General features: G+C 38.1%; 1 protein-coding gene and 1 pseudogene across 2 annotated transcripts in view; one reads left to right on the top strand and one right to left on the bottom strand.

Annotated features, from left to right (window-relative positions):
• The window catches only part of Magi2 (membrane associated guanylate kinase, WW and PDZ domain containing 2), a 1,234,898-nt gene that overhangs the window by 244,637 nt on the left and 977,219 nt on the right, over positions 1 to 13,042 (top strand). The window lies entirely within an intron of this gene.
• LOC126500181 (uncharacterized) lies at positions 7,989 to 8,086 on the bottom strand (annotated as a pseudogene).

The raw sequence follows: 13,042 nt of genomic DNA on the forward strand, positions 1-13,042 counted from the left end.
TCCTGCTGAACTACCACAATCTTTGGGAGCACCAAAATTTTGTACTCACAAAGATTCACTATACGTCAGCACAAGAGGGCCAGCACATACTTTGCTTCTCATCTTATCCCATGTTGCATTGCCCCACCCTATTTAAAATTGTAAACCACAAATTCAAATATAATATTAATAATTTCAAGACATTTTTTATCAGAACATTTAAATACCTTCCTGAGACTGAGTCTCTCTGGAAATTCATAGGAGCCCTCACTCATCCTGCCATGATTTCTTGGGTTGTGTTTTAGAATGACACCCCTGCTCAGAGGTGGTTTTACTGTCCCTCCTACTCTGTAAGAGAATGGTGGCAGGTGCTCCTAGCTCAGTGTTGCAAACATTCTCCAATTATCTGACAACTGCACAGACATAATAATCTTAGGAAAAAATAAATGAATGGAAATTTTAATGCAATTAACCAAAGATTAATATCAATAAGGTGGAGCTTTAATAAAAAGTTACAATTTGTGGCTCCAGGCCATTTCTGACTGTTGTTGTTAATTCAAGCCACTGGGTAGGAAAGGCTGGGCCTCAGTGTTCACAGGAGGCACCAGTGCTCTGTGGGTACTTTGGTACCAGGCCTTATGTCCTATCTGTGCGTCACTGATGCTGGCCCTGCTGAGACTTGTTTATGTCCAGGAGACTTTGAATTGTGAGCCTTAATAAAATATGACAAAGTGTTGCTATGTTGTTCAATATTTGTTTCATTCTGCTCCGGTACATATTATGGAATCTGGCGGCATGTTTGACCATAAGCAGGGAACACTACACACCTGATTTATTGCTGAGCAGATGGAGATACTATCAGCAGCAGGAGACCAAGTGTAACACATTTTTATAACCTTCTAAAAGAAAGACAGGACAGGACATAACAGCTAAGGAACTGCGAATGTATCTCTTTGTCCAACTTTGAAATAAATGAGATTTATGGAGGCCATACTTTGATAGACTTTGGTAATGCAATGAATGACATAGGTTTGGGAAAACCAGTACGTATTATCCCACACTTGCTGGGCAGGGAATGAGCAGCAAATTTATTTAATTTCTCACTGAATAGATAATAAGACTAATTGGCAGACTGGGATGAAGATCAGATGGGACACTGTAGCAACAGTGGTTGTGGCTGGAACACAATAATGGTGGGTAGATATAGCAGCTTCTGCTGATGGATCTGAGCAACAGGGATGCCAAGGGTGGCCTTGGCAGCAAGGGATACAGCCATGGAGAAGGGAATGCTGTTTCATCAGGAGCAATGGCTGTGTTCCCCTCGTGGAGCCGCACAGCTACTGCAATTAATACTACAAATGACTGGCTCTTCAGGATTGTCTAGAGGTTTGACTGTGTTACACTGTGTTGTCTACCTTCAAACATTGGTCAGACTTACCGTTTTCTGTCCCATAGCAAAAATGGTTTCACCACTACAAGGAAAGTTTTGGCTCAAGGAATTCAGGGATGTTTTAGGTGTTAGACATACCTCGAATGAAATTCAGTACAGAATTACTTATTATCACAGTGCCTTGGTATTAACTCAGCTGAAACAGTGATTGCTTCAATAGTAATCTCTGTACCACCAGCTCCCAAATAATGATACAGAGACTTGGTACTAATTAGGAGAGCTCTGCTATAGCTTAGGCTTATCACCCCCAGCTCTTATAATTTCACCCATTTCTATTAATCTATGTGTTGCCACCTGACTTGTGGCTTTCACCTCTCCTTACATGTCCTGCTTCCTCTGCATCAGGTTGGAGAGTCTGCCTTTCTTCCTTTCCAAGACTTTTCTGTTTCTAGAAGTCCTGCCAAAACCACATGGCATTGGCATAATTAATACAGGTTGACCAACGAAATGATTAGGAAACAGACACAAAAATCCACACACTTATAAACACCTGTTTTTTTTATATAAAGAAACATAAATACACACTGGAAAAAAAAAGTTCTTCAACAAATGGTGCTGATCTAACTAGATGTCTGCACGTAGAAGGAGGCAAATAAACCTTTGTGTATAGGTATGCATATATATATATATAAATGTATACATATATATGATGTCAAATCTATATGACTCTATGACTGACTAGATAGGCATACTTAAGGATGCCTCCAAGATTTTCTGGTACTACAATATATCCTGACAGAGAAAAGTGGGAAGAAAAAGGTTCTTAAACATTAAACCACCCTTGCATATATACACGTATCTATCTATAATGTATGTATGTATGTATGCATTATACATACATACATACATACAGCAATTCTACTTGGCCATTACAGTTAATATAACCTTTGCTTGACACATTTGTGTTATTAATTAAAAGCTTGACATCTGTCATGTCTACCTGCCTGTCACCCATAGCCGCTGAACTGTAGTAGGGTCTGCTGGAGAGCCGCTCTTTGATGAACCTTAGATGCTTTTTTTGATGAACAAAGCAGAGACAGGAGCTCGAGTGTGCTTTGAGGTCTCATGGATCCAGAATTTCAAGACTACGTTGCTAAGGAAACAGGCTCCCTGGTCCACTTCTACTCAGGACTCGGCTGAAGAATGCAGATGGCTGTCATTGTTTCAGAAATGCTTTGCAGCTGACTTTTAAAAATCCATCTTGAGATCAAATTATAGACTCACTGACCTTTATTTATCTCTAGAAACCAATTATGAGTGAGTACATCCCATGTTCATCTTTTTGGGTCTGGGTTACCTCACTCAGGATAGTGTGTTCTATTTCCATCCATTTGCATGCAAAATTCGAGAAGTCATTGTTTTTTTACCGCTGAGTAGTATTCTAATGTGTATATATTCCACACTTTCTTCATCCATTCTTCCATTGAAGGACATCTAGGTTGTTTCCAGGTTCTGGCTATTACAAATAATGCTGCTATGAACATAGTTGAACAAATGCCCCTGTCATATGATCGGGCATCTCTTGGGTATATTCCCAAGAGTGGCATTGCTGGGTCCAGGGGTAGGTTGATCCCGAATTTCCTGAGAAACCGCCACACTGCTTTCCAAAGTGGTTGCACAAGTTTGCATTCCCACCAGCAATGGATGAGTGTACCCCTTTCTCCACAACCTCTCCAGCAAAGGATATCATTGGTGTTTTTGATTTTAGCCATTCTGACAGGTGTAAGAGAGGAGTGGGGGGAGGGGGAGAGGAGAGGGGGAGGGGGGAAAAGGGGGACGGGGAGGGAAATGGGAGGCGGGGAGGAGGCGGAAATTTTTTTTTAATAAAAAATTATATTTAAAAAAAAAGAACTAGACACTACCACTAAAGAGCAGTAGAGATGAAAACCAGATGCTAGGATTTCTGTTACAGAAATAGTTTATTACATGCCAAAGAATATAAAAGAATTGAGTTTTTATTAAAAATATTCTGTAAGAAATGAAAAAAAATCCATCTTGAACACTGTTTGGTTAACTTAAGTAAAATCTAAGATTGTTAAAATAATTTGTTTCTAAAAGTTCTTCATTCCGTTTGAAATTCAGCTAAAGCTTACCCTTCTGTTATTACCCTTGTAGCAAGGTTTCAATTTAGCCTTTCTCGGCTTGGGCTTCTCCACTTCTAACCCTTGATACTTCAGGGAGAACATTTAATTGGTATTACTGACATCACCTGAAAGCTTATTAAAGCAGCAGAAATCAGGGCTGGTGACACCTTCAGAATGTCTTGTATTGTTTAGGATTGTTTTAGCTATCCTGGGGTTTTGCTTTTCCACTTGAAATTGAGTATGGTCTATAGGCAGAGATTGCTGTTTCCTTTACCAGCTTCCCAGACCCAAAATAATCACATGAAAACTATATTAATTAAAACACTGATTGGTCTATTAACTCAGGCTTCGTATTAACTAACTCTTACATATTACCAACAAGGATAATTATTTACAGGCAAGTTTTTGTGCATCTGTCTCCTTCGTTAGATACATAGCATCTCTTTGACTCTGCCTTTCTTTCTCCTCTATCTCTGCTTGGAATTCCCACCTTGCCCAATTCTGCACTCCCATAGGCCCAAAGAAGTTTCTTTATTAGCCAATGGTAATAAGACATATTTACAGCACACAGAAGGGAATCCCACATCAATGGTCCTTTTAAGGTCTGCAAATAATTGTGTTGGAATTGTTATGAAGATTGCATTGAATATGTAGAATGCTTTTGATAGGATAGCCATTTTTAATATGTTTATCCCACCAACCCAAGAGCATGGGAGATCATTCCATCTTCTTACATATTGTTCAATTTCTTTTTGCAAAGACTGAATTTTTTTATACAAGCCTTTAGCTTCTTTGATTGAAAGTATCACAGACGTTTTGTATTGTTGGTGGCTATTGTGAAAGGTAGGTTTCCCCAGTTTCCTTCTCACTCCACTTTCGTTTGTATATAGGGGAACTACTAGTTTGGGTTTTTTTGGGTTTTTATGGTTTTTTGTTTTTGAGTTAATCTTGTATCCAACCACTTCCTTGTAGTTGTTTATCAGCTATCGGGATTCCCTAGTAGATTTTTTTATGGGGGACACTTTATTTATTTATTTAATATATATTTCTGCCTCCTCCCCGCTACCGCCTCCCATTTTCCTCCCCCTCCCCCAATCAACTCCCCCTCCCTCAGCAGTCCGAAGAGCAGTCAGGGTTCCCTGTCTGTGGGAAGTCCAAGGACCTCCCTCCTCCTTCCAGGTCTAGGAAGGTGAGTATCCAAACAGCCTAGGCTCCCACAAAGCCAGTACGTGCAGTAGGATCAAAACCCAGTGCCATTGTTTTTGACATCTCAGCGGTCCCCATTGCCCGCTATGTTCAGCGAGTTCGGTTTTATCCCATGCTTTTTTTAGACCTAGTCCAGCTGGCCCTAGTAGAATTTTTGAGATAGTCTATTTATACTGTGATATCATCTGTAAATATGATATTTTGACTTTTTCTTTTCCAATTTGTATCCCCCTTTTCTTCTTTGATTGTCTGAGTGCTCTAGCTAGAACTTCAAGTATTGTATTGAATATGTATGGAGAGAATGAGCAGCCTTCTGTTGTTTCTGGGTTTAGTAGAATTGCTTAGAGTTACTTCCCATTTAATTTGATGCTGGCTATGGACTTGCTATAAACTGCCTTTATTATGTTTAGTTTTGCCCTTGTAACCATAATATTTCTGATAATTTTATCATGAAGAGGTATCAGATATTGTCAAAGACTTTTGGAGCTTGAAATGAAATGATCACGTGATGTGAAATTCCCCTCTGTATGTTGTGAGCACCACTAATGAATAAAGAAAACTGGCTTGGCCTGATAGGGTAGAACAGAGCTAGGCGGAGAAAACTAAACTGAATGCTGGGAAAAAGAAGGCCAGAGTCAGAGAGAAGCCATGGAGCTACCACTGGAGATAGACATGCTGAAACTGGAAGGTCACGACTGTGTGGTGATGCACAGATTAATGGAGATGGATTAAATTAAGACATGAGTTATCCAATAAGAAACTAGAGATGATGAGCCAAGCAGTGATTTAAATAATATAGTTTCTGTGTGGTTATTTCAAGTCTGAGCTGCCGGGCAGCCCAGAAACAAACAAGCGGCCTTCTTACAACAATCCTGTAATCCTGTGTCATTTTTTTTCCAGTTTGTTTATATAGTGAATTACATTGACAGATGTTGATATGTTGAGCCATCCCTTCTTCTCTGGCGTGAAGCCTATTTCGTCATGGTGGGTAATCATTTTGATATGTTCTTGGATTCGGTTTGAAAATATTTTGTTGAGTAGTTTTGCATCTATGTTTATGAGGGGAATTGGTCTGTAATTCTCTTTCTTTGGTGCATATATGTGTTGTTTGGATAGCAGCGTGGTGGTGGCCTCATAAAATAAATTTGGCAATGTTGCTTGTGTTTCTATTTTAAAGAATTATTTGAGGAGTATTAGCATTAACTCTTATTTGAAATATTCATAGAATTCTAAAACCATCTGGGCCTGAGCTTTTTTTTTTTTTTTTTGATTGGGAGATTTGAAATGAATGCTTCTATTTCCTTATCAATTATAGATCTATTTAAGTTGTTAATTTGATCTTGAATTAACTTTGGCAAAGGGTATCTACTGAGAAAATTATCCATTTCTTTTAGATTTTCCAGTTGTGTAGAGTGCAGGTTTTTAAATGATAACCTAATGATTGTTTGGGTTTTCTTGCTATCTCTTGTTGTGTTCCACATTTTGTTTCTGATTTTGTTAATTTGAATGTTCTCTTTGTCATTTTGTTTAATTTGGATAAGGGTTTGTCTACCTTGTTGAAAGAACCGGCTCTTTGTTTCCTTGATACTTTGTATTCTCTTTGTTTCTATTTTATTGATTTTTTAAAATATTTTTATTGATTTCCGAGCACTCAACATGATTATTTCCTGTTGTCTGCTCCTCTCGGGAGAGATTGCTTCTTTTTCTTCTATAGCTTCGAAGTGTGTTTTTAAGTTGGTGGTGTCTCTCTAAATTCTTTATGCAGACACTTAGTGATATGAACTTCCTTCTTAGTACTGCTTTCATTGTGTCCCATAAGTTTGGGCATATTATGCATTCGTTTTCAATGTATTCGAGGAAGTCTTGCCTCAGTTATTATTCAGTAGAGAGTTTTTCAGTTCCATGATTCGCGGTCTTTCTGTTGTTTCTGTTCTTGAAATTAACTTTGATCCATGGTAGTCTGATAGGATGAAGGATGTCATGTCAATTTTCTTATATCTGTTGAGATTTGTTTTGTGATACGTATGTAGTCCATTTTAAAGAAAGCTCCTTGAGTTTACCCGAAAAAAAAAAAGGTATATTCTTTTGTGTTTGGGATAAATATTCTATAAATATCTGCTAGATCCTTTTGGCTTACAACATCATTAAGCACCAATATTTCTCTGTTTAGTTTTGATCTGAATGACCTATCCATTGGTGAGAGTAGGGTATTCAGTCTCCCATTATCAATGTGTGAGGGTCAACATGTGATGTAAGCTTCAATAAAGGTTCTTCACAAATGTGGGTGTCCTTGCATTTGGGGCATAGATGTTTTGAATTGAAATGTCATCTTGGTGAATTTTTCCTTTGAAGAGTATGAAATGTCCTTCTTTTGAAATGTCTTTCTTCTCTTTTGATTAATTTTGGTTTGAAGTATATTTTGTTGACACCCTTTAATATGGACCCTCAGATAATAGAAGGCTACACCAGGTTTCTTCTTGGGACTATTTGCTTGAAAAATCTTTTTCAACCCTTTATTTGGAGGTAATACTTATCCTTGCTATTTAGGTGTGAATCTTACATGCAACCCAAAGGATAGCTCCTGGTTTTGCAACTGTTCTGTCATTTTATTAAGAAATTTAATTCTTTGATACTGAGAGATATCAACGACCAATGATTGTTAACTTCTGTCATTTTCTGTAGTTGGTGATGGTATTATGTGTGTGTGTCCTCATCCCTTCTTTTGGTTTTGTTGGCATGGGATTATCTATTGCTTGTGTTTATGTCGGTGTAATTAACTTCCCTGGGTCGGAGTTTTCCTTCTATTACCTTCCAAAAGGCTGGCTTTATGGATAGATATTGTTTAAATTTGACTTTATCATGGAATGTCTGTTTTTCTCCATGTTGACTGAAAGCTTTACTGGGTATAGTAGTCTTGGCTGGCCTTTGTGGTCTCCTAGAATCTGCATGTTTGTCCAAGACTTTCTAGCTTTTATAGTCCATGTTGAGAAGTCAGGTATGATTCTAACTACATTAATATGATACTTGAAGCACTCAGTATTTTTCCTGTGTATAATATGTTCTTGCTGACTGTGTTCTTCTACTAATGTCTATGCTTCTGGGTGTGGAGTGATTATAAGTCTTGGTGCCAGTTTCCGGAGTCCATCTTTGTTGGAGGGAATTTTGTTCCTTGTTTTCTGTTTGCTCTCTGGCCTTCTGGCCGGTGTGGCCTGCGGTGGAGTAGGAGTTCTCCACCTGAGTTGGAGGCTAGACTTCTGTTAGCCAAAATTATGTAACTGGAGTACTTCATAAACTTGCATAGCATCCTTCTATAGGTTCCATGCTAATCTTCTTGGTTCCAGTTTTAGCATATGTGCTGCAGAAGCAAATACTGCTAGGAATTTTTGAGACATGAAATCCACTAGCAAAAGAGATTAAATTACCTTGATTCAGAGTGCACCTTTCTTCAAAAAAAAAAACATACTTTCAATTCACACATGGACCATGTCTTCAGGTGCAGGCTGATGTCCAAGCAGCAAAATATCACAGGGAATTCGTATTAGCCTCACCAATAATAAGCACCTAGTAGAGCTCCTTGCTTCTTGCTCCCTTTAGAAGCTTCCAATAACACGCTTTTCTGTCTTGCTTAACAATGTTTTAGAGAAATAACCTGATTTTTCTTTGAAGTGCTGACTCTTGTACGTGTTTCCATGGGATAGCGTTCTATGAATAGTTTCTTAGTATGACATTTTCCATATCTAATAATCATCTTTTCTCAAAGAAAGTCTCAGTTTCTGGGAAGTTGGATGAATTGGATTAATGGAGAATGATTCATTCGTCAATTAATTGATTCCTTTAGAAAATTTTTTGGATACTAGCTATATAATAGTCTGCTATTAGATAAACAATATCTATGTTTTGGTACCTGCCTAAGTTAGAGACTTTATTTCTGTGACGAAACACTGTGACCAAAAAATAAGTTAGTGGGGAAGGGGTTTATTTGACCTACACTTCAGCATTGTTCATCACCGAAGGAAGTCAGGACAGATACACAAACAAGGCAAGACCCTGGAGTCAGGAGCTGATGCAAAAGCCATGGAGGGCTGCTACTACTGCCTTGCTTCCCCTGGTTTGCTCAACCTGATTTCTTATAGAACTCAGGACAACCGGCTCACAGATGGCACCACCCATAATGGACTGGGCCCTACTACATTGACCACTAATTGAGAAAAAATGTCTTACAGCTGGAGCCCATGGAGACATTTACTCAACTGGGGATCATTCTTCTGATAACTCTGGCTTGTGTCAAGTTGACACATGAACCTAGTCAGTAGAGTACCCAACTCTATTATAAAGAAAGGTGATGTAGGCAGTATGCCAGGATCTAGGCACTCCTGGGTACCATCCTAATCTGCTGATGAGGGCACAGCTGCCAATTGTTCCATTCTATTTAATGTGATATAAATTTCCTACAATAAAAACTTTTGAAAATAATTTTGTGCTAGGCTTTATTGTTGACCATGGAAATAAACATTTCATTTTTCCAAATGGAAACCACTGGACTTTGCTAAATCCACAGGATCTGCTGTCTGGAAATGTCAGACCAAAGGGTTTGTATTCATCCTTCCTCCCCAGAGTCAATTTCTAAGATTTTCTACTCACACAATGGAAGGAATAGTAAGACATACTCTGATTACTGATCAGCAAAACTGGTCACAAACTAAAACTCAACAACTTCTGCATTGTATTCTGCAAGATCATCTCCTGCTCATGAAGTGCCAGAACACTGAATGTTGTGTCTTGGTCCTAGCTTCTTTCTTTCTTGACGAATTCTTTGTTAATAGATTAAGTTTTTACCATATTTTCCTACTTTAAGATCATGTTACGTATCTGGAACAAGATATTCTGAATTTTCATTCAATTCTCCATCACATGTCAGATGAAGTCTCACATTGTTGAAGGATGAAATTTAAAAAAAAAATACCTGAAATGTCAAATACAGTGAAAGTATCTTAAAACTAGTGGAATTAGAACTGCACTCAATGTTAATTTCAGTTTATTAAATTCTTTTATGACTTTTACAAGAAGATCATGTGAGGGCTAAGAAATAAAAAGGACTGTAGGGGTCAGAGGGATCAAGGACACAATAAAACTCACAAAATCAAATAACCTGAACCCACAGGAGCTCATAGAGACTTAACCGACAACCAGGCAGCCTACATGGGACTGACCTAGGCCTTCTGCATGTGTGACAGGTGTGTAGCTCGTTCTTCTCGTGGGACTACCGACAGTGAGGACAGGGCTGTCTCTGACTCTTCCACTGACTTTCAGGAGACTCTTCTTGTACTAAAGTAGCTGATATAATACTTCCTATAGAAGGTGGTAATGGTGGCATGTGTCTTTAATCCCAGTATTTTGGAGGCAGAGGCAGGTGGATCTCTGCGAGTTCAAGGCAAACCTGGGTCTACAGAGAAATGTTAGCGGAAGTGTTCTTGGAAAACTGTTGGGGGAAACTGAGAATGACAAGGTTGGGTGGAGAGAGAAGCTGCCCACAAAAACAGAACTGAGAATGGCGATAAATTTGCAAAAAATCTAAAACTCAACATATACTCCCCATATCCTTCCACCCCCGACACACACCCAAGGGTTGCCTCACTAAAGAACACAGGTTTGGGTCTTCAGAACCTTCTTCTTGGCCAGAGACTGTTCCATGGCAGAAAGCCATGCTAGGGGTGAAGGGCCGTTCCCAGTGAGGGGCACTAATGTTTCCCTGACAATCGGAAACCCCGGCATGCAGATTATGGTTGCCTCTACCCTGTAAATGGGATTTTGACTGGAATGTTTAGAAGGTACATGGCTTTTTGAAATTGCTATTTTAAATTTCGTTCAAATATTTTTCCAAATAATTAAATGAAAAAGTTTTTATGAGAAAATTAATTCTAGTACCCACTCGTCAAGAAATAAACTACTATTCATCCATAAAATCAAATATATTTAAGCTATCAGTGTGTATCAGGGAAAAGTTTTTGTCCTAATAGCTAAAGATAGTGGGATAACACTGTGTGGGGAGGTTGACATCAAGGACCCAATAATACACAGTGACCTGACTTTTGTTTAAATGGGGTGGTAGAGATTCCCATTTTATTTATTATCTTTCAAAGGGGCACTGAAGGAATCTCCAATAAATAAAAATGATCAAAGTGCTGTTTATGTAGGAGTAATATGAGCTTATCTCCCTGGAGAAGAAAGATTATAACCTATTTAAAAATAGGAAAATACATCAATCTGAAAATATTAATATATGTATTGGTCTAGGAATATTCTTTAACCAAGCAAATCCCTTCATTGTTCCACCAACACAGAAAGGTCCCACTTCAGGGCCCCTGCAGCTCTTTCACTGTGACTCACCAGTGAGCTAGCTACCTTGGTGTGAATTGAAACCTTCCGCAAACTAAGGCAAAGGTGCCTCCCAACCCCGATGTTTCTCGCTGCTTAACTTTTCTCGGGCACATATATTTTATCACAAATAATAAAATTTTAAGAATAAATCTTTAATGTTTATACATATTAAATTGCTTAATCATGTAATACTTTACAAAGTAATTAAGTTCCCGGACCTGTTTCTCTCACACTGTGTAGAAACCCCATTTTAGTCACAGGTTGACAATGGGTGTTTTCCCTTGATTCTGGAGTTAATATTTTCAGAATAGAGTAGAAGAAACCAAGATAGAGCAGAGGCAAAGGACAAACTACAGACAAATCTCCCCCAAGATCCTCCTGACCCAAACCAGACTGAAAGGGGGAGATCTTTGTGAGGACAGTGGGTGCCGGGCAGATGTGGAAGAGAGCAGGGATCAGAATGAGATCACGCAGATGTGATGCTTCAGAAGGATTTTCAAACACAATGGTCTCAGTGATACTCCTTGTTGTATTTTATAAAATTCTGAAATGATCTTCTTTTAATCATACCAAAGCTGATATTTTCACATTCATCAAAACCCATGTTCCAAGCGTTCATTGACCAACATAACTACAAATCTCTTCAATTTTTTTTATCCCATCATTATCACTAGAAAGTATGGACTGCTTTCACTAACTGGTAATGATTGGTTATTATGTGTATCATATAAGAATAATTCAGTATATAAGGATGAAGTCAAGTGAGTTCCCTGTAGCGAGTACATATGTAAAAGGACGTATAGAAATTATGTAAGCCAGTGCATGGGACTTCCAGAATCTTAGTTTGTTCAAAATGATAAAACATAATTTTTACAAAGTAATAAAAGGTACTCTCATATTTATAGTAAATACATGTAGTTTATTCTGGGACACACAGTCTAAAAGACAGACAAAATAAGCTTACCATGCAGACAACGTGAATAAGAAGAAAATTGCCTCCCAGAGAAAATGAGTATTATAATATGTAGACAACCTTTCTTGTGCATTAAGGCCATCTGTGGAAATGGGTAAGTGTTGGTGAAATTTCAGATAATGTTATTCCCAACAAAATTGTGAGCTAGACAAATTCAAAGACCTTGCAAAGTTTAGCAAGATTAAGGGGTTAGCACGTGAGTAGCGTGTGCTGCCGAGTCTTGCACAAGGCAAGCACTCAACTGGTGGCTGTCATTGTCACTATGCTGACAGCCGTCACATAATACCTAGAGCACTGCAGAGTACATAGAAATCTCTCACCCAAAACTTGATCTTTTCCTAGAAAACAACATGGAAGCGATCGTGAGCATCAATTCAAAGACAGGGAAGATTATTAAATGAAAATGCAACAGCTAGTTTCGATTTTCAGTCTCCTGTAACTTATATGACTCTTGAAGTTTTTCATTTGATCTTATATGTAATTATTACTATTTAGAGGATAAAGCATGATGCAAGCATGTTTTATGTAGTTACCAAATCAGGGCTATTTATATATTTATATGTAGATATTTATATATCTATAAATTCAAACATTTATCATATCTTTGGAATTAGGTGATCACAGAACCATGTGTTTTGGATATTTGATATTTAAAATAAATTGTTGTAAGATAGCTAAGTATATTATATAGAATTGACACATTATTGGAGTATATTTTCATTCCTCATAATGAAAATAGTGCGTGTCTTCCAATCATGTTTACCTTCCTGGTTTCTAATCAGTTTTCTAGAATATATCTCTAGAATAAGTTACATAGTTTTCACACAGGTGAAAACTGACAGCATTTGTCTTCTTGTGTTTTACTCATTTACCGTAAGATGAAGTCTTCCAGGTTCATCCAGGCTGCTGCGAAGGAAAGATTTCATTTGTTTATGGATGAGTAGTCTTCGATGGCCTAGATACAGCCCCTTT

The sequence above is a fragment of the Alexandromys fortis genome, unplaced genomic scaffold (assembly GCF_014885135.2).
Source record: "Alexandromys fortis isolate MF-2015 unplaced genomic scaffold, M_Fortis_MF-2015_v1.1 scaffold_38, whole genome shotgun sequence".
Taxonomy (NCBI): Eukaryota; Metazoa; Chordata; class Mammalia; order Rodentia; family Cricetidae; genus Alexandromys; species Alexandromys fortis.